Below are 22,987 nucleotides of genomic sequence, written 5' to 3'. Positions count from 1 at the left end.
GAAGCCTTTATGTGCATTATGATGAAGATTATCTCATAGAACAAAACATATAAGATCTCCATTGCTGTGTTTACCACATACCTTATTTTCGGTGTTTATCCAAAAGCTCTACAAAAACTCAATTTTCCCATAGGCTTTGTTCAATTAACCATGGCAGAGTTAGTGCCTACAAAAAGACGCCATTACTATTGTGCTCTATTCAGTCAAAAGACTGTCCCATAGATTTCAGACAGATCTAAATAGTGTTGATAATTCATGTGAAGACTGTGAGTGAGGCGGGGCGAAATTAGGGGCCCCTCTGAAAGGAGCATGAGAAGAGATAAACTGAACTGATGAGCCCCGCTGTTTCATATCGCACTAATCCCTGTTTTCTCCGCTCAACCTTTGAAACATAAATATATGTTTATGCTGCAAATCCCAGTGTTAAACAGAGAAGAGGGAGACCTTGTGAAATCGGGATCTCGTCGAGAACAATTAATAATGTCTGTAATATTACGTCTGCCGAGATAACCTGGTGTTAACATCGCAGAGCAAACACAGGTATTAAAGCGAGTGCTTACGTCACAGCCTAAGTAATTTTGCACAATGAAGGAAGAGTAGCGTCGGTAAAATCACTGGGGAAGCCAAGCCAGGAAAAAAAAGCCATATTACAACCTATGTGTTGTGCTCTACAACCTGCTAGTTCATATGCCTTGCCACATGATATATAGGCCTAAGGCCGAGACAATAAGAAGACACAGTGGCAGAATAAATTCAACCACACCTTTGTTTCATCACAAAACCAGAGAGTCCATAAAGGATATTGCATGTAACAAATAGTTACATTACCTACAGCATGGTCAATCAAGTTAATGTTTCCGACATTTTCGGACAACTAAACAACTATTGATTTAGAACACTGGAGAGTTACCGCAAGTTGCAAAGAAAACAGGAGCTTCCGCCACTATTCCAGGAACATTTCAACTTCAACATTTCAACATAATCAAATCACCTATGCTTAGTGTAATACAGTGACAACTAAAATATTTCCAAAAACAATTTACTCCAATCAACGTAAGCTAAATATCATGTGGCTGTCCATGGCACTGATTTATGTGTGTATATGTGTGGAAAAACATGTTGACTCACCCTACTTGTAGAGAAACGCCAATGCCATCCTCCTCTCTTTCATGTTGCAGAAACAGTCTATGACTGTCATACAGTATGTTACAGGAGTGGGTCGCAGTTCCGGAGTGACCCACTAGGTGTCATCCTCCGACAACTTTAGGCACCTCCTCACTCACAGTCGGGACTAATCATCTTCCTATTGGTGTCACCTGGGTCTATCTGATTCACCTGTGTATTTATGCCCTCACTTCCCTGTGTTCCCTTGCTCATTTTTCTCTGCTAGCTTCACTATGCCAAGCAGTACTAATCAGTGTCTGATCGCGGGACGTATGGATAGGTACGTGATAAGTGTTCTCCCTGTTTATTTATTATTTCAGTCATAGTTAGCATTTCAAATTTCTGTCTGCCTGTTTTTTGGAGTCTTATTTGCTCCGCCTTTCTTTTTCGTGTAAAGTCCGTTATTTTGTATCCTGGCTTCGGGACCATCAGTAAAGTTCCTTGTTTCACCATCTCTGCCTACTGTCTAACCTGCACCGCACCTGGGTCTCACCTCACACCAACCCTTACAATAGTACACGCTTTTAGTTTTTGTTGTCCTAGGCTACCTGGCTAAAATGCTTGCTCGCTAGCCTAACTTCCTTTAATGGGCGACGATTAGCCAGCTAGTTAACATTAGCCTACTACATCTAGCTACATATTGAACTCCCCATCCTCTCAAGCCAGAGGCACAATGTATGAATTTATGGTTGGATCAGAATTGCCGTTATAATCATTGGCCAGTAAGGAGAATTAAGTAAAACCACAAGTCCAAATCCCTATATCCGTCCATGGCTAATTTAGAAAAGGGACAATTTTAGCTAGCTAGCTAGCCACCGGAGGACAACAACACAACGAGATGCAACAAAGTATTTTTCTGTCAATGACATTTGGCTTGATGTGATGTGATTGGTGTGAAGCCAAATCCAAACTGGCTTCCCTTGAGACTTGTTCTTGGAACGCCAGGACCATCCACAGTTCAGCTCACTCAGTTTAGCTCAACGCTGATTGGCTATTATTGTATACATTTATATTAAGGGAGGCCAAATGCACGCTGGCTTCCCTTGCATTCAATGGTACGGGCGGCAACAATATCATACTCTTTTTGACCAGACAGCATCAGATAATGGGCTACACATACAGAGGCAGAGAGGTGCTGTTTCGTTCGCTCGGATGCTTTCTCCGGTGAGATACATTCAGCCTCTTGCGAATTGAAGGAAAAGTATGAAACACAGAGAGACGAAAGATAAATGGTTTTATATATTTTTTTATTGGTCAATGTTTTGGGGAAGCCTGGCTTCCCTTGGCATCCATGAAGACACGCCACTGTGGAGGAACAAGGGCACCAAAACATTTCTGCAGCATTCAAGTTTCCCAAGAACACAGTGGCCTCCATCATTCTTAAATGGAACAAGTTTTGAACCACCAATACTCTTTCTAGAGCAGGTCGCCCGGCCAAACTGAGCAAACGGGGGAGAAGGGCCTTGGTCAGGAAGGTGACTAAGAACCTGATGGTCACTCTGACAGAGCTCTTGAGTTCCTCTGTGGAGATGGGAGAACCTTACAGAAGGACAACCATCTCTGCAGCACTCCACCAATTAGGCCTTTATTGTAGAGTGACCAGACGAAAGCCACTCCTCAGTAAAAGGCACAAAACAGCCAGCTTGGAGTTTGCCAAAAGGCACGTAAAGACTCTCAGACCATGAGAAACAAGATTATCTGGTCTGATGAAACCAAGATTGAATTATTTGGCCTGAATGCCAAGCGTCACATCTGGAGGAAACCTGACACCATCCCTATGGTGAAGCATGGTGGTGGCAGCATCATGCTGTGTGGAGGTTTTTCAGCGGCAGGGACTAAGAGACTAGTCAGGATCGAGGCAAAGATGAATGAAGTACAGAGAGATTCTTGATGAAAACCTGCTCTAGAGCGCTCAGGACCTCAGACTGGGGCGAAGGTTCACCTTCCAACAGGACAACAACCCTATGCACACAGCCAAGACAATGCAGGAGTGGCTTCGGGACAAGTCTCTGAATGTCCTTGAGTGGCCCAGCCAGTTCCCGGACATGAACCCGATCGAACATCTCTGGAGAGACCTGAAAATAGCTGTGCTGCAACGCTCCCTATCCAACCTGACAGAGCTTGAGAGGATCTGCAGAGAAGAATGGGAGAAAATCCCCAAATACAGGTGTGCCAAGCTTGTAGCGTCATACCTAAGAAGATTCAAGGCTGTAATCGCTGCCAAAGGTGCTTCAACAAAGTACTGAGTAAAGGGTCTGAATACTTATGTAAATGTAATATTTGTTTTTCATTTTTAATACATTTGAAAAAATATATAAACCTGTTTTTCCTATGTCATTATGGGGTATTGATGATGAAACTGGCTCTCATGAGGACCGCCACAGGAATGGAAGACCCAGAGTTACCTCTGCTGCAGCGGATAAGTTCATTAGAGTCACCAGCCTCAGAAATTGCAGCCCAAATAAATTATTCACAGAGTTCAAGTAACAGACACATCTCAACATCAACTGTTCAGATGAGACTGCGTAAAGCAGGCCTTCATTGTCGAATTGCTGCAAAGAAACAACTACTAAAGGACACCAATAAGAAGAAGAGACTTGCTTGGGTCAAGAAACACGAGCAATGGACATTAGGCCAGTGGAAATGTGTCCTTTGGTCTGGAGTCCAAAATTGAGATTTTTGGTTCTATCCGCCGTGGCTTTGTGAGACACGTGTGGGTGAACGGATGATATCCGCATGTGTATTTCCCACCGTAAAGCATGGAGCAGGAGGTGTTATGGTGTGGTGGTGCTTTGCTGGTGACACTGTCTGTGATTTATTTAGAATTCAAGGCACACTTAACAAGCATGGCTACCACAGCATTCTGCAGCGGTACACCATCCCATCTGGTTTGGGCTTAGTGGGACTATCATTTGTTTTTCAACAGGACAATGACCCAACACACCTCCAGGCTGTGTAAGGACTATTTTACCATGAAAGAGAGTGATGGAGTGCTGCATCAGATGACCTGGCCTCCACAATCCCCCGACCTCAACCCAATTGAGATGGTTTGGGATGAGTCGGACGGCAGAGTGAAGGAAAAGCAGCCAAGTGCTCAGCATATGTGGGAACTTCTTCAAGACTGTTGGAAAAGCATTTTAAGAATCTCAAATATAAAATATATTTAGATTTGTTTAACACTTTTTTGGTTACTACATGATTCCATATGTGTTATTTCATAGTTTTGATGTCTTCACTATTATTCTACAATGTAGAAAATAGTAAAAATAAAGAAAAACCCTTGAATTAGTAGGTGTGTCCAAACTTTTGACTGGTACTGTATATACACAAAAAACAGAAGAGTGCAGCATACCAAGCTCTTCAAAGTTCTTAAAGGCTGAGTGCAGTCAAATCTCCCTGTGTTTTATATACACTGAGTATACCTAATATTAAGAACACCTGACAGACTGATCATGTGAATCCAGGTGAACGCTATGATCCCTTATGGATGTCACTTGTTAAATCCACTTCAATCAGTGTAGATGAAGGGGAGGAGACAGGTTAAAGAAGGAATTTTAAGCCTTGAGACAATTGAGACATGGATTGTGTATGTGTGCCATTCAGAGGGTGAATGGGCAAGACAAAAAATGTAAGTGCCTTTGAACGGAGTATGGTAGCAGGTGCCAGGCACAAAGGTTTGTGTCAAGAAATAAAACGCTGCTGGGTTTTTCACACTCAAGTGTTCCTTGTGTATCAAGAATGGTCCACCACCCAAAGGACATCCAGCCAACTTGACACAAATGTGGGAAGCATTGGAGTCAACATTGGCCAATGCAAATGTGGAACGCTTTCGACACTTTATAGAGTCCAAGTCCCAACGAATTTAGGCTCTTCTGAGGGCGGGGGGTTCAGTGTATATTTCCAAACTATGAGGTTGGAATAATACTGTAAAATTATGATAATGCCCTTTTAGTGTAAGAGCTGTTTGAAAAGACCGCCTGAAATTTCAGCCTGTTTTGGTCTTCCTGTTGACATCGGTAAATTACTTAATAGACCAATAAGAAAGAACGTTCCAAACCTCATGCCAACAACAGCTAGTTTTCCCCTCCCCACTCAGACCACTCCCAGACAATCCAGAAATTGCTCTTTGCTAAGAAGATATATTTATTTATTTTGACAATTTTAATTGAAAACAATCACATTTACATTACATTTACATTTACGTCATTTAGCAGACGCTCTTATCCAGAGCGACTTACAAATTGGTGCATTCACCTTATAGCCAGTGGGATAACCACTTTACAATATGTTTTTTTTTTTTTTTTTTTCTTTGGGGTGAGGTAAGGGGGAGTAGAAGGATTACTTTATCCTATCCCAGGTATTACTTAAAGAGGTGGGGTTTCAAGTGTCTCCGGAAGGTGGTGAGTGACTCCGCTGTCCTGGCGTCGTAAGGGAGCTTGTTCCACCATTGGGGTGCCAGAGCACCGAACAGTACGGTACTTAATTGTTACCCAGAAATGACTTGATATTGAGATAAAAAATGGTTGCATTGGACCTTTAACACATGCCATGATAGTACACCACGTCTTATGAGCAGAAATAACCCAAGGTTTTCTTGAATTTCCTTTTGACTGAACAATGACAACAGACTGTGTGGCTTAAAGGTAGACTCAGCGATACGACGTAGATGCACAAAGTAAATAGCATAGTGGGTACATTTCCACAACAACTAAGATCGTTGAAGCGCGATGCTAACCTTCACTGTTTTGGTCCGTGGCTACCACGTTCTAACAGCGTTAAGCAAACCTGTGCACATGCACAGCTACTGTGTGTGACTGTATGAGAGCGAAGTCTTGCATGTCACTCATTGCAATATCTGCGGTGCTGGTCGTGGGAACATCATTTCGCTGAGTCTACCTTTAACTTAGGGTCTGGGAAATACATAGAGAACACCTTGTACTGTGTGTTGTTTTGCCAAAACTAATTGTGAGACCCCTAGGATACTTAATTCCAACCTCAGTTGATTGCAGGCACAGGTGTTGTTGTTGAGGTGGTATTGATGATGACTAGCTGACCATCAGCCCCACCCCACAGCTTTATGTGACCTATTAAGCGCATTTCAGAGAGCGAGCGGAATATCGCTGAGTACCCCACAGAGTACACACTTGTCCCTCTAGTCAAAGAGGCTAGTAATTTCACACACTAGTGCGACAGCCGAAATAAACCAACATGAAGGACGTGCAAAAAGTGAATTGCTATAACACCATAAGCATGCATACAGAAATGATTCATACAAAAATAGATTAGAAAACAATGATTTTTATTGTTAAACGTTACTCTGTAAACTGACAGTGTTAGCCAGCTAGCTAGCTATAGGCAAGTTAGCTGGTCCTGCTGTTAGACGTGCTTGTCAAATAAAATTGTATTGGTCACATACACGTGTTTAGCAGATGTTATTGCGAGTATAGCGAAATGCTTGTGCTTCTAGCTCCGACAGTGCAGTAATATCTAACAGTTTCACAACATATACCCAAATACACAACTCAAGTGAGGAATTAGTTCGGAATATATACATATAGGGATGAGCGATATCAGAGCGGCATTGGACTAAGATACAGTGGCATAGTATAGAATACAGTATATACATATCAGATGGGGTGATGTAATGTATGAACAAAATTAAAGTGACTAAGATACCGTAGAATAGTGGAGTACAGTTTGTACATATGAGACGAGTAATGCAGGATACGGAAACATTATTAAAGTGGCTAGTGTTCCATTTCTTAAAGTGGCGAGTGATTTCTAATCTATGTCTATAGGCCACAGCCTCTGATGTGCTATGTATGGCTGTTTAACAGTCTGATGGTCTTGAGATAGAAGCTGTTTTTCAGTCTCTCGGTCCCAGCTTTGATACACCTGTACTGACCTCGCCTTCTGGATGGTAGTGGGGTGAACAGGCAGTGGCTCGGGTGGTCTTTTTGGCCTTCCTATTGCATTGGGTGCTGTAGGTGTCCAGGAGGGCGGGAAGTTTGCCCCGGGAATGCGTTCGGCAGACCACGTTGCGGTTGTGGGCAGTGCAGTTGCTGTACCAGGTGGTGATACAGCCCGACAGGATGCTCTCAATTGTGCATCTGTAAAAGTTTGTGAGGGTTTTAGGTGTTAAGCCACATTTCTTTAGCCTCCTGAGGTTGAAGAGGCGCTGTTGTGCCTTCTTCACCACACTGTCTATGTGGGTGGACCATTTCAGTTTGTCAATGATGTGTACGCCGAGGAACTTGAAGCTTTCCACCTTATCCACTGCGGTCCCATCGATGTGGACAAGGGGGGGGGGGGGGTGCTCCCTCTGCTGTTTCCTGAAGTCCATGATTATCTCCTTAGTTTTGTTGACGTTGAGTGAGAGGTTATTTTTCCTGGCACCACACTCCCAGAGCCCTCATCTCCTCCCTGTAGGCTGTCTCGTCATTGTTGGTAATCAAGCCTACCACTGTGGTGTCGTCTGCAAACTTGATGATTGAGTTGGAGGCGTGCTTGGCCAAGCAGTCATGGGTGAACAGGGAGTACAGGAGGGGGCTGAGCACGCACCCTTGTGGGGCCCCCAGTGTTGAGGATCAGCGAAGTGGAAGTGTTGTTTCCTACCTTCAGCACCTGGGGCGACCCGTCAGGAAGTCCAGGACCCAGTTGCACAGGGCGGGGTTCAGACCCAGGGCCTCAAGCTTAATGATGAGCTTGGAGGGTACTATGGTGTTGAATGCTGAGCTGTAGTCAATGAACAGTATTCTTACATAGGTATTCCTCTTGTCCAGATGGGATAGGACAGTGTGCAGTGTGGTGGTGATTGCATCGTCTGTGGATCTATTGGGGCAGTAAGCAAATTGAAGTGGGTCCAGGGTGGCAGGTAAGGTGGAGGTGATATGATCCATGACTAGTCTCTCAAAGCACTTCATGATGACAGAGGTGAGTGCTACTGGGCGACAGTCATTTAGTTCAGTTACCTTTGCTTTCTTAGGTACAGGGACAATGGTGGCCATCTTGAAGCATGTGGGTACAACAGACTGTGATAGGGAGAGATTGAATACATCTGAACACCTCAGCCAGCTGGTCTGCGCATGCTCTGAGGACGCGGCAATGGATGCCATCTGGGCAGGCAGCCTTGCGAGGGTTAACACGTTTAAATGTCTTACTCACGTCGGCCACGGAGAAGGAGAGCCATCAGTCCTTGGTAGCAGGCCACGTTGGTGGCACTGTATTATCCTCAAAGCGAGCAAAGAATTTGTTCAGCTTGTCCGGAAGCAAGACGTCGGTGTCCACGACGTGGCTGGTTTTCCTTTTGTAATCCATGATTGTCTGTAGAACCTGCCACATACGTCTTGTGTCTGAGCCGTTAAATTGAGACTCCACCTTGCCCCTATTTTGACATTTTGCCTGCTTGATTGGTATATGGAGGGAATGTTTGTATTCTGCCATATTCCCAGACTTCTTGCCCTGGTTAAATGCGGTGGTTCGCGCTTTCAGTTTTGCGCGAATGCTCCCATCTATCGACGGTTTCTGGTTGGAGTAGGTTTTAATAGTCACAGCGGGTACAACATCTCCTATGCACTTATTGATAAACTCAGACACTGTATCGGTATATGTGTTATATTATTTTCTGAAGCTACCCGAAATATATCCCAGTCCACATGATCAAAACAATCTTGAAGCGTAGATTTTGATTGGTCAGACCAGCGTTGAATAGTCCTTTTTATGGGTCCTTCCTGTTGGAGTTTCTGCCTATAGGAAGGGAGGAGCAAGATGGAATCGTGGTCGGATTTGCCAAAGGGAGGGTGGGGGAGGGCCTTATATGCATTCCGGAAGGTCGAATAACAATGGTCGAGTGTCTTAGCAGTGCGAGTACTACAATCAATATGTTGATAACATTTTGGTAGCCTTTTCCTCAAATTTGCTTTGTTAAAATCCCCATCTACAATAAATGCAGCCTCAGGATATGTGGTTTCCAGTTTGCATAAAGTCCAGTGAAGTTCTTTGAGGGCCGTCGTGGTATCGGCTTGAGGGGGGATATAGACGGCTGTGGCTATTATTGACGTAAATTCCCTTGGAAGATAATGCGGTCGGCATTTGATTGTGAGGTATTGTAGATCGGGTGAACAGAAGGACTTGAGTTCCTGCATTTATTACAGTTACACCATGAGTCGTTAATCATAAAACAAATACCTCCACCCTTCTGCTTCCTGGATAGATGTTTTTTCCTGTCGGCGATATGCACTGAGAATCCAGCTGACTGTATTGACTCAGACAATATATCACGAGATAGCCATGTTTCCTTGAAGCAGAGGATATTACAATCCCTGGTGTTTCTCTGGAAAGCAACCCTTGTCAAACTTATTAACCAGAGATTGGACATTAACGAGTAATATACTCGGGAGCGGCGGTTGGTGTGCACGCTTCCTAAGTCAGACCAGAAGACTGCCCCGAGTACCTCTCCTCGGCAAGGCATTGTTTTGGTTCGGCCTCTGGAGTAAGTTTGATTGCTCTGGGGAGAGCAAAGAAAAGGATCTGCTCCAGGGAAGTCGTAATCCTGGTCGTAATGCTGGTTTTTCAGGTGAGTTACCGCCGCTCTAATATCCAATAGTTCTTCCCGGCTGTATGTAATGATACAAAACAATTCCTGAGCTAATAACGTAAAAAATAGTACATAAAAAAAACAAAATACTGCAGTGTTTCCTAAGAGCTAGTCACGGTGCTGCCGTCTTGTTGCCGCATTTACAGCGCTGTATCACCACGCAGGCTACGTTTACTCCTGTTTAGCCCCACACAGTTCATCCTAACCCTTATGACAGGGATCATCAACTACAGTGGGGAAAAAAAGTATTTAGTCAGCCACCAATTGTGCAAGTTCTCCCACTTAAAAAGATGAGAGAGGCCTGTAATTTTCATCATAGGTACACGTCAACTATGACAGTCAAAATGAGGAAAAAAAATCCAGAAAATCACATTGTAGGATTTTTAATGAATTTATTTGCAAATTATGGTGGAAAATAAGTATTTGTTCAATAACAAAAGTTTCTCAATACTTTGTTATATACCCTTTGTTGGCAATGACACAGGTCAAACATTTTCTGTAAGTCTTCACAATGTTTTCACACACTGTTGCTGGTATTTTGGCCCATTCCTCCATGCAGATCTCCTCTAGAGCAGTGATGTTTTGGGGCTGTCGCTGGGCAACACGGACTTTCAACTCCCTCCAAAGATTTTCTATGGGGTTGAGATCTGGAGACTGGCTAGGCCACTCCAGGACCTTGAAATGCTTCTTACGAAGCCACTCCTTCGTTGCCCGGGCGGTGTGTTTGGGATCATTGTCATGCTGAAAGACCCAGCCACGTTTCATCTTCAATGCCCTTGCTGATGGAAGGAGGTTTTCACTCAAAATCTCACGATACATGGCCCCATTCATTCTTTCCTTTACACGGATCAGTCGTCCTGGTCCCTTTGCAGAAAAACAGCCCCAAAGCATGATGTTTCCACCCCCATGCTTCACAGTAGGTATGGTGTTCTTTGGATGCAACTCAGCATTCTTTGTCCTCCAAACACGACGAGTTGGGTTTTTACCAAAAAGTTATATTTTGGTTTCATCTGACCATATGACATTCTCCCAATCCTCTTCTGGATCATCCAAATGCACTCTAGCAAACTTCAGACGGGCCAGGACATGTACTGGCTTAAGCAGGTGGACACGTCTCGCACTGCAGGATTTGAGTCCCTGGCGGCGTAGTGTGTTACTGATGGTAGGCTTTGTTACTTTGGTCCCAGCTCTCTGCAGGTCATTCACTAGGTCCCCCTGTGTGGTTCTGGGATTTTTGCTCACCGTTCTTGTGATCATTTTGACCCCATGGGGTGAGATCTCGCGTGGAGCCCCAGATCGAGGGAGATTATCAGTGGTCTTGTATGTCTTCCATTTCCTAATAATTGCTCCCACAGTTGATTTCTTCAAACCAAGCTGCTTACCTATTGCAGATTCAGTCTTCCCAGCCTGGTGCAGGTCTACAATTTTGTTTCTGGTGTCCTTTGACAGCTCTTTGGTCTTGGCCATAGTGGAGTTTGGAGTGTGACTGTTTGAGGTTGTGGACAGGTGTCATTTATACTGATAACAAGTTCAAACAGGTGCCATTAATACAGGTAACGAGTGGAGGACAGAGGAGCCTCTTAAATAAGAAGTTACAGGTCTGTGAGAGCCAGAAATCTTGCTTGTTTGTAGGTGACCAAATACTTATTTTCCACCATAATTTGCAAATAAATTCATAAAAAATCCTACAATGTGATTTTCTGGATTTTTTTCCTCAATTTGTCTGTCATAGTTGACGTGTACCTATGATGAAAATTACAGGCCTCTCTCATATTTTTAAGTGGGAGAACTTGCACAATTGGTGGCTGACTAAATACTTTTTTTCCCCACTGTAGATTCAGCCGCGGGCTGATTTCTTCCTGAGAGGATAGTCGGGGGGCCGTAACAAAATTACAAATAATTTGTAGAATGCAAATTGACCCCAAGAAGCCAAAAACTGAAAATTTGACTAAAACGTAATCATTTTAAACCTTGCTTACATTTGTATACGATCACCAGTGGCATGTTTCATGGATGCCAAGGGAAGCCAGGCCTCCCCAAAAATGTACAAAAAATCAATAAATAAAATAATAATGTATCTTTCGTCTCTCTGTGTTTCATAATTGTCCTTCAATTTGCAAGAGGCTGAATGTATCTCACCGGAGAAAGCATCCGAGCGAGCGAAACAGCGCCCCTCTGTCTCTGTATGTGTATGTCTATATCTGATGCTGTCTGGTCAAAAGGAGTATGATCTTGTTGTCGCCCATAGCATTGAATGCAAGGGAAGCCAGCGATCATTTGGCCTCCCTTGATAAAAATAAAAATCCAAAAATAGCCAATCAGTGTTGAGCTAAACTGAGTGAGCTCAACTGTGAAAGGTTCTAGTGCATCAAAAAAAAAGTGTGATTTCACAATCACATCAAGCCAAACGTCATTGACAGAAAAAAACTTGAATTGTTGCATCTCGTTGTGTTGTTGTGCACATTATTCTACAATGTAGAAAATAGTAAAAACAAAGAAAAACCCTTGAAAGAAAAGGTGTGTCCAAACTTTTGACTGGTACTGTATATTGGGGGGGGGGGCAAATAAAACCCTGCCCTATGACCTCATTAACCAGAGCCCTACGTGAAGACACCAACACAACAGCCACCACGACCTACGCAAAGTCACCTGTCAACTGATAACACTGACATCCTGACAGGTAAAATATAGATGGGGCTATATTTATTTGCTAAGCCAACATTACTTTTTTGTGCAATACTACAAGAAATTCTGACATTCTTCATTCTTTCTTTGCTATGTGGCTTGGCTTGTCACGGTTTCGGCCGAGGCTGCTCCTCCTCCTTGTTCGGGCAGGCTTCGGCGGTCGTCGTCCCCGGAGTACTAGCTGCCACCGTTCGATGTTTCATGTTTGTTTGGTTTTGTCTGTTTGTACACCTGTCCCTTGTTAGTGTTTGATTTGGTTGCCTATTTAGTTTTCGTGTGTGGGGGCAGGTGTTATGTGGTATTGTTCATTGTCAAGCTGTTGCTCTGTTGTATACTCTCGTGTTTGTTGTTTTTCCCGAGAGTCCGCACTGTGTGCGCTTTATTCATTTTTACGCACTGTGTGTGTTGTGCGTAATTTTGTACTTTGCTTCCCGGTTGGGTTGGCTGTTCGCCTGTTTGGTGCTGTATTTTTGTTTACTAAAGTCTGTTGACGAACGCCCGTGTTTCCTGCGCTTGATTCCCTCACCGCATCCACACTCAACACCTGACAGAATACCACATCCTACATGGAGTCAGCAGGAGCACCCGCGCCGACAGAAGTCATGGAGGACCGTCTTCGTGGACAGGAGGACCGGATTAACCAGATCGGTCACGCCTTGGATCGGGTGATGAACACTCTCCACCGATGGGAAAGCAGCGGGGTACCCACGCCCCCACCTACCGGACCATCCCCATCGGTCAGTCCTCCTGTCCACATTCCGGAACCCAGTGGGATTCGGCTCTCGCTCCCGAGGGCGTACGACGGCTCCGCTGCCGGGTGTCAAGGGTTCCTGCTACAGGTGGAGCTCTACCTCGCCACCGTACACCCGGCGCCCTCGGGACACGAGAGCATCTCCGCCCTCATCTCCTGTCTCACCGGCAAGGCGTTGGAGTGGGCCAACGCCGAATGGAGGAGAATGGACGCCGCTACCATCACTTATGCGGAGTTCTCCCGCCGCTTCCGGGCCGTGTTCGACGATCCACCAGAAGGGAAGGCGGCGGGGGAGAGTCTGTTCTTCCTCCGACAGGGGATGAGGAGCGCGCAAGATTTTGCCCTGGAGTTCCGGACTCTAGCGGCAGATGCAGGGTGGAATGAGCGGGCCCTCATAGACCACTTCCGTTGTAGCCTTCGGGAGGACGTCCAAAGAGAGTTGGCGTGCAGGGATACCATGTTGACGTTTGACCAACTAGTCGACATGGCCATTCGGTTGGACACCCTGCTCGCCACCCGTGGACGTCCCGGATGGGGGTCGCCCATTTCACCCTCCAGCACCTCCGAGCCGAGCCCTATGGAGCTCGGAGGTGCTGGCGCTAGAGAAAGGAGGAGTAGGAACCCGAGGGGGGCCGTCCCCTGCACCAACTGTGGCCGTGGAGGGCACACCGCGGCTAGGTGTTGGGGAAGGTCCCCCGGTGGAGGTGAAGGCAGGCCACGCATTGGGGAGTCCTCCCAGGTGAGTAGGCGCCCTACTTACCCAGAGCTTTCTGTCGTTCACATAACCTTGCCTGTTTGTTTTCCACAGGTAGCACCTCGTTCCCAGCATAAGGCGCTAGTCGATTCAGGCGCAGCTGGGAACTTTGTAGATCGCCAGTTCTGTGTAGAATTAGGGATTCCTCTCCTACCCGTTGATAAGCCTTTCCCTGTACATGCCCTAGATAGCCGTCCGTTAGGATCTGGGTTGATTAGGGAGGTCACAGCGCCCCTTAAGATGGAGGCGCAGGGGGGTCATGAGGAGACAATTCAGCTCTATCTGATTGACTCTCCTGCGTATCCGGTGGTGCTGGGGCTTCCCTGGTTGATTACCCATGACCCTACTATATCGTGGCGAGAGAAAGCTCTTAAAGGGTGGTCTGCTCAGTGTGAGAGGCTGTGTCTGGGTGTTTCCATAGGGGCGACCTCGGTGGAAAGTCCGAATCTAATGCCTGCACTGCATATTCCCCCCGAGTATGAGGATTTGACACTGGTGTTTAGTAAGACTAGGGCGGCACAGCTGCCGCCTCATAGACAGGGGGATTGTGCGATAGATCTCCAGTTAGGAGCAGCCCTCCCGCGGAGCCATGTGTATCCCTTGTCTCAAGAGGAGAGGAAGGCGATGGAAACTTACATCGCCGAGTCTCTGAGACAGGGATACATACGGGCCTCCACTTCACCCGCTTCCTCTAGCTTCTTTTTTGTGAAGAAAAAAGATGGAGGTCTGCGCCCGTGTATTGATTACCGCGGTCTCAATCAGATTACTGTGAAGTACAGCTATCCACTTCCTCTGATTGCGACTGTGACGGAATCATTACACGGTGCTCAGTTCTTCACAAAATTGGATCTCAGGAGCGCATATAACTTGGTGCGCATTAGAGAGGGCGATGAATGGAAGACAGCGTTTAGCACGACCTCCGGTCATTACGAGTATCTCGTCATGCCATATGGGTTAATGAATGCTCCCTCAGTCTTCCAATCCTTCGTCGATGAGATCTTCCGGGACATGCAGGGGCAGGGAGTAGTCGTGTACATAGACGATATTCTGGTGTACAGTTCTACCCGAGCAGAGCATGTAGCCCTGGTGCGCCGAGTGTTGAGGAGGCTGTTGGAGCATGACCTATATGTCAAGGCAGAGAAATGTCTGTTCTTTCAGAAGTCGGTCTCCTTTTTGGGTTATCAGTTGTCTGCGTCAGGGGTGAAGATGGAGGTTGACCGGGTGTCAGCTGTGCGTAATTGGCAAACCCCAACCACTGTGAAAGAGGTGCAACAGTTCTTGGGTTTTGCGAATTACTACCGGAGGTTTATCCGGGGTTTTGGACAGGTGGCAGCTCCCATAACGTCTCTGTTGAAGGGGGGTCCGGTGCGCTTGCGGTGGTCAGCTGAGGCGGACAGGGCTTTTGGGAGACTGAAGGACCTGTTTACCTCGGCGCCGGTGTTGGCGCATCCGGATCCCGCTTTACCATTCCAGGTAGAGGTAGACGCGTCCGAGGCCGGTATTGGGGCCGTTCTCTCACAACGGTCTGGCACACCACCTAAACTCCGCCCCTGTGCCTTTTATTCTAAGAAGCTCAGTCCGGCGGAGCGGAATTATGACGTAGGGGACAGGGAGCTGTTAGCCGTGGTACAGGCCCTAAAGGTGTGGAGGCATTGGCTTGAGGGGGCTCAACACCCTTTCCTCATTTTGACTGACCACCGTAACCTGGAATACATCCGGGCAGCTAGGAGACTGAATCCTCGCCAGGCTCGCTGGACTATGTTTCTAGCCCGGTTTGTGTTTAAGATCACTTACATCCCTGGGTCCCAGAACGGGAAGGCAGATGCCCTGTCTCGGCGGTATGACACGGAGGAGAGGTCCGTTGAGCCCACTCCCATACTACCAAAGTCTTGTCTGGTTGCACCGGTGGTATGGGAGGTCGATGCAGCGATCGAGCGGGCGTTACACACCGACCCAAGTCCTCCACAGTGTCCAGTGGGTCGGACGTACGTTCCGATCGAGGTACGCGATCGCCTCATTTATTGGGCTCATACGTCCCTCTCCTCTGGACATCCAGGTATCGGCCGGACAGTTCACTGCCTTAGCACTAAGTACTGGTGGCCAACGTTAGCCAGGGATGTGAGGATTTATGTCTCCTCCTGTTCGGTGTGTGCCCAGTGTAAGGCGCCCAGACATTTGCCCAGGGGTAAGCTACAACCCCTGCCCGTTCCACAACGACCCTGGTCCCACCTCTCGGTGGATTTTGTTACCGACCTTCCCCCCTCGCAGGGGAATACTACCATCCTGGTCGTTGTGGATCGGTTCTCGAAGGCCTGTCGTCTCCTTCCCATGCCGGGTCTCCCTACTGCCCTACAGACCGCTGAGGCTCTGTTCACCCATGTCTTCCGGCATTACGGGGTACCCGAGGATATAGTGTCTGATCGAGGCCCCCAGTTCACCTCCAGAGTGTGGAGAGCGTTTATGGAACGGTTGGGGGTTTCGGTGAGCCTTACCTCGGGTTACCACCCGGAGAGTAATGGGCAGGTTGAACGTGTCAACCAGGATGTGGGTAGGTTTCTGAGGTCTTATTGCCAGGGCCGGCCGGAGGAGTGGGCGAGATACGTTCCATGGGCCGAGATGGCACAGAACTCTCTCCGCCACTCCTCCACCCAACTAACCCCTTTCCAGTGTGTGTTAGGGTACCAGCCGGTTCTGGCACCTTGGCACGAGAGCCAGATCGAGGCCCCTGCGGTGGATGAGTGGGTGCGGCGCTCGGAGGAGACATGGAACGCTGCCCACGTTCATCTGCAGCGGGCCATCCGTCGGCATAAGACGAGCGCCGATCTCCACCGCAGTGAGGGGCCTGTGTACGCACCTGGAGATCGAGTCTGGCTCTCGACCAGGAACCTGCCCCTCCGCCTGCCCTGCCGGAAGCTGGGTCGGCGGTTTGTGGGGCCATTCAAAGTCCTGAGGAGGTTGAACGAGGTGTGTAACAGGTTAGAACTGCCTATTGATTACAGGAATATTAACCCCTCGTTCCATGTGTCTCTCCTCAGGCCGGTGGTAGCTGGTCCACTCCAGGACTATGAGATAGAAGAGACTCCTCCGCCCCCGTTGGACATCGAGGGGGCTCCGGCGTACACTGTGAGGTCCATCCTTGATTCGAGACGCCGGATGGGGGGTCTCCAATATCTCGTGGAGTGGGAGGGGTACGGCCCGGAGGAGCGGTGCTGGGTGCCGAGGAGGGACATATTAGACCTGTCCCTGCTGACCGAGTTCCATCGGGGTCATCCTACGCGCCCTGCTCCGCGTCGTCCTGGTCGTCCCCGAGGCCGGGATCGGCGCACGGCTGGAGCCGCGCGTCAAGGGGGGGGTACTGTCACGGTTTCGGCCGAGGCTGCTCCTCCTCCTTGTTCGGGCAGGCTTCGGCGGTCGTCGTCCCCGGAGTACTAGCTGCCACCGTTCGATGTTTCATGTTTGTTTGGTTTTGTCTGTTTGTACACCTGTCCCTTGTTAGTGTTTGATTTGGTTGCCTATTTAGTTTTCGTGTGTGGGGGCAGGTGTTATGTGGTATTGTTCATTGTCAAGCTGTTGCTCTGTTGTAAACTCTCGTGTTTGTTGTTTTTCCCGGGAGTCCGCACTGTGTGCGCTTTATTCATTTTTACGCACTGTGTGTGTTGTGCGTAATTTTGTACTTTGCTTCCCGGTTGGGTTGGCTGTTCGCCTGTTTGGTGCTGTATTTTTGTTTACTAAAGTCTGTTGACGAACGCCCGTGTTTCCTGCGCTTGATTCCCTCACCGCATCCACACTCAACACCTGACATGGCTAATGCATTTCAATGACTCTATAAATATCTGCACATTAGCATGTACATTTAGGGAACACATACATTCTGTACATTATTCAGTGTTAATGTATACCTGAACCAAAATATAAACCCAACGTGTAAAGTGTTGTTCCCATGTTTCATGAGCTGAAATAAAAAGACCCCAGAAATTGTCCATAAGCAAAAAAAGCTTATTTCTCTCAAATTTCTTCTTTGCCAAGATAATCCATCCACCTGACAGATGTGACATATCAAGAAGCTGATTAAACAGCATGATCATTACACAGGTGCACCTTGTGCTGGGGACAATAAAATGCCACTCTAAAATGTGCCATTTTGTCACACAACACAATGCCACAGATGTCTAAAGTTTTGAGGTAGCGTGCAATTGGCATGCTGACTGCAGGAATGTCCAACAGAGCTGTTGCCAGAGAATTGAATGTTCATTTCTCTACCATAAGCCACCTCCAATGCAGGGGCGGTGTGTTCAATAGGGCGATATGGGCGACGCACTGCCAAACGGGAAAAGGAAGGGATTTTTTTTCTAATCAATTATATCACGGCAACAGTAGTTATCAGTGTTCTAATCTGATCTGACTGCCACTAAATGTCAAATCAGGCTAAAGTCGTGCTTCAAATGGCCCCGCCCGTTTTTGGGGCGATTTCAGTCAGGTTGAAAATCGCCCAGAAGTCTGTCATAGACTCTCATGTAAAATCTATTTTTTTCAAATTTCAAAGCTTTCAATACAATCTCTATGGGTGTCTGAGGGCTTGCACTTACGCGCTTTCGTCATACGTGACGTAACCATGAACGTAACTAAGAAAATAGCGGCTAGCAGCGTCTCTGTTGCGACCTGCAGTGTGGCGTTATCTTATGTTTTTAATTTGTACACTTAGTGGCGTTATTTTATGTTTTTAATTTGTACACTTAGTTTACAAACATTCTGCCAACCATGGATTTCCAGTGGTGGGTTTTGGACTGATCTTGTTGATCGTGTACATACCCGCTACGAACGGACTAAATAATGAAAACGCTGCTGGCAGCGGAATCCAATACAGCTGGGAGACTTGGCTGGATGACAGAGTCCCGGACAGAGAAGTGGAGCCGGCCGGCTTCACCCTGGTCAGAGCGGACCGCGATCTGACAGTCACAGGGAAAATCGATCCTGGTAAGAGAGCGACTCTGTACCCCCGACATTGAACTGCTTTCTGTGTCACTGCGACCTTACTATCTGCCCCGTGAGTTCCCCCAATTGTTTGTTACCGTTGTGTACTGTTGATAATCACAAGTTTACTGGAGAACTGAGACCAAGTAGAGACTTTGGACAGTGTGGATATGGTATAATAAAGGCAGTTTATTCAGAGGTAAAGATATCTGGAATCGCGTGCACGGACTCGTTCGTCAAACTCTTAGGGAGCTATCTGAAGAGAGCCCCGAAAACATTGTGTGCAGACATTTTATACAATAAATGATGTAGGTTGAATCTAGTAGTTCTGATCTTCTGATTGGTCCTGATGAGTTGGGCGAGGTCCCCTCCACTGTTGCATTGGCTCTGAGTCGGGTTCTCTGTCTTCAAATGTTCAGCCTAAAGAGAGGGGATTTTTGTGTGTGTGTGTGTGTGTGTTTAACAGTGATGATGTGTGTGTGTGTGTGTGTTATCAGTGATGATGTGTGTGTGTGTGTGTGTGTGTGTGTCCTCAGAGCAAGAACTCGTGAGTTGGAAGAACTGAGAGACCTATGGTGTGGGTGTTGTCCTTGGCCACCTGCTGACAAGGCTGACAAGATAGGACTCTTTTGTCCATTGTTATAGGATAGGAACAGCATTGATTGAAAACAAACGCCCAACACAAAATGGGTCATGCACAAGATTTTAGTCAGACCAAGCTATAACATTATATATTTACTACGACAGTACATTCAACCAAAAGCTAATATAACAAAGGCATCAGAGATTATTTATAATCTGTCACAGAAACTGGAATCCATCTCCCCAGATCAGTCAATAAATGCTTCTGGTATTGACTTATATGCTGCCCCTGTCTTCATGTTGTTGCTGGACATATCTTTTTTAAAATGTGTGTAGGTCACCTAAATCATCAGAAAAATTGCCCCTCCTGAGAATTTTTTCAGGAGCCGCCACTGCTCCAATGTCGTTTTAGAGAATTTGGCAGTACATCCAACCGGCCTCATAACCGCAGACCAAGTGTAACCACGCCAGCCCAGGATCTCCACATCCGACTTCTTCACCTTCTAATTAAGTGGTACAGAACACAAGTGAACATTGTTCTTGTTCTTGCAATAAAAGGGTTCAAATGAAATCTTTACAAAAAAACGCATGTGTTAACATATTAACATCTTAGTTAGAGAAATATGAAAATGTAAATACATTACTTAAATAGATTTAAACATGACATTAAACCCAAAGTACTCTGTTAATAATAAGATGTCTTAATGTTCATTTCTTTGAGGGCAACTGAAATGGGTTCAACAAGCACTTCACTTGATGCAATTCTGTTTTCGATGGCAGTCCTTTTGCAGAACATACTGTTGATATCTAATTAATTTAATTATTATTAATTAATTTATATCTAGTGTATATGAATATGATCTCACAATGCTTGAATGGACATGTACACATTTAGCTATACTATTCCCTGGCAATGATGCATCAGACTTGATGTTACTAAAACATGAATCTAAGAAAGAGATTGAGGCAATATAAATCTTCAAAAATCTCTGGAGATCTTGCCCGTGAACTGTCAACCGAGTTCTCAGTTTCAACAGAACACCTTCAATTGGTGTAAAACCTCAAACTTAAATGTTCTCCTCTGTTGCTTATAAATGTAGAAGTTTGCAATTTCCAAACACAGTAAAGTGTTGTTTCTTCTTCAGCACAGACAAAATATCTACCTGTGGTATTTACCACTTGAGTGGGCACTCACTGACCTCACATGACCCTCAAAGAGCACAGCCAGTAACATTAGACCACACGCAGTTCTTCTAGTGCACATTATCCCTGATTGACTCCATCGTAGCCAATTCTTAATAACATTTGACACGTCATCACATTCATACTCGTTCTCTGGCTTCTTAATGTACACCAAAACAACATTTGAAATTCTCAGTAGACCTAGATTCGAGTGGGCACAGACATTTAGGCCTAGTAAACGCAGAGCCATAACTCCACTCTGAGAATTTCGGGGAACATTATTGCTTACCATCAAATTAACTGACCTTTATTTATGGCAGTGTGAATGCTTCCCTACTTACTTAAGAACCTTCACCATTTATGCTGACCTAATTTAATTTTTATCGAGCATTCAATCATCGCTCAGTGAATAGAGATGTGAATAGGCCTTTATTTAATTTGCTTAACGGAGCAATGAGCATGTGAATAGCACATGGAACTATAGCCATTTGTTTGAATAAACTGATTCAGTTTTTGAGAATTATTCTTAAGTTATAATACACAGCTTATATGTGAAATGTAAGGGTAAGTCTCAAGGTACTAGCTGTTGTGTGAGATTTGAAACTCAATTGTCTTAGCTGACCACACGAAAGGGCGAAACGTGATTTAATGAAGGATAATGTTGAGAAACTACAAATACCTGGGTCAGGGATAGAATCACTTCACCTCTTCTCATAACGTCCATCTGAACTGATCATCTGTGCAGTTTAGTTAAAGTGAAGGTAGCCAATTGGGCTGCTATTTAACACACTTACTACACTGATAATTATAAATAAAAATCCCAATACAAAGTTCCCTCTCACTCTAATATTTGAGCCGTAATTTAACAAATTAGGTGATCACATAATCAACCTTCAGTCATCAGTTTGTTCCAATTCAATACAACAGGTTAAGGCAGTCTACATGCCCCATGCCGCTGCACTTTCCCCCTTGCTTGCTCATGCATTGTCCATCACTACAGTTACAACTACTGTAATTTTACTGTGTAGCAAACACCTTTGACATGAGCCAGTTGACATTCAATACAATGCACAAGTGCACTTGTGTTTGGCAAATGTGATGTGTCATTGCTCTGGCTTTCCAACGACAAAACACCATGCCCTCCACGAGACACTTGAGAAAACCCTGGGGGTTAAGGTGGATTTCCAGGTGGTGAATACCCTATGTTTCCTGCAGCTGAGTGTACTGAGGTGTGGCTGGAAGGGAAATCTCTTATCTGTCCATTTGTCAAAATGGAGACATATTTTCCCTGGGCATTACAGTATAATTTCCACAATCCCTTTGGACCTTTGAATAAAGGTATTAATCACAAATTAATTGCCATGCTAATACGATTAATTTATTCTTGATCCTTTTCATGGTGGTGCCTCACATTGCCACACAGGCCAGACTGTGACGCAGGAGCGCAAGGGTACTTTCATTTCTAAAAGCGTCCGTGAGATTCTCAATTAGTGCCAAGCCGCTGTTGTGTGCATGTGGGGGAAATGGTGAAACATCAGACGCTGCTAATTATTGTTTGTGTTTAGCTGGTGTACCTATGTGTGCTTAAAATGAAACTATAGTATGCCGAGGCCTTCACAATCATAAAGAGGGAGGATGTTACATGAATAACAAAAAGCCAGGCAAATCAAAAAGCGTTGTATTACTTCTCAAATTGTTTAGAGGATACTGGGATGACTGGATGAAGACATTATTATGCTTATAGGCTACATGTTACAAACCTCATTGCAGAGGCACAGATTGATACCTGTGCTTAAGGCCAGAGGAGAAAACAGTGAAATACTAGAAAAAGCTGAAAACCCGAGAACTATTGCAAATGATTGTAATATCCCTCAGTTTGAGACTTGCACTGTACTCATTTACTAGTCAGTGATTGATTGTAATATTAATTGACTTAAATATGACTCAATCATGCATGCACTTACCTGACTGTAAGTCTAAACACTGTAGCTAACAAGGTCATTTATTTCACATAGACTGCCATCAACATGAAATGAATTGGAAATCCATTTCATTTAGACCGACGTCTTCCTCAAAACTGTTACGCCCTGTGGCAGTGAAGAGTTAGCTGAGTGGAATGGTGAAATGTGGCAGGCGGCAAATGGCACAGTAATAGGCTCAAATGTATTAGCCTACATATCCTTTTGGTTAAAGCAATTTCCAGGTCATACTCCCTAAAAAGCCTTGTGAGGAGATCCGCCGTGATTCAATCAATGACACCCATTGGCTTGGTCTGACGCTACTTCCTGTGTCACAGTAGCAC

This window comes from Coregonus lavaretus, assembly GCF_964263955.1.
Source record: "Coregonus lavaretus genome assembly, chromosome: 10".
Lineage (NCBI taxonomy): Eukaryota > Metazoa > Chordata > Actinopteri > Salmoniformes > Salmonidae > Coregonus > Coregonus lavaretus.
This window is presented reverse-complemented; position numbering follows the sequence as displayed.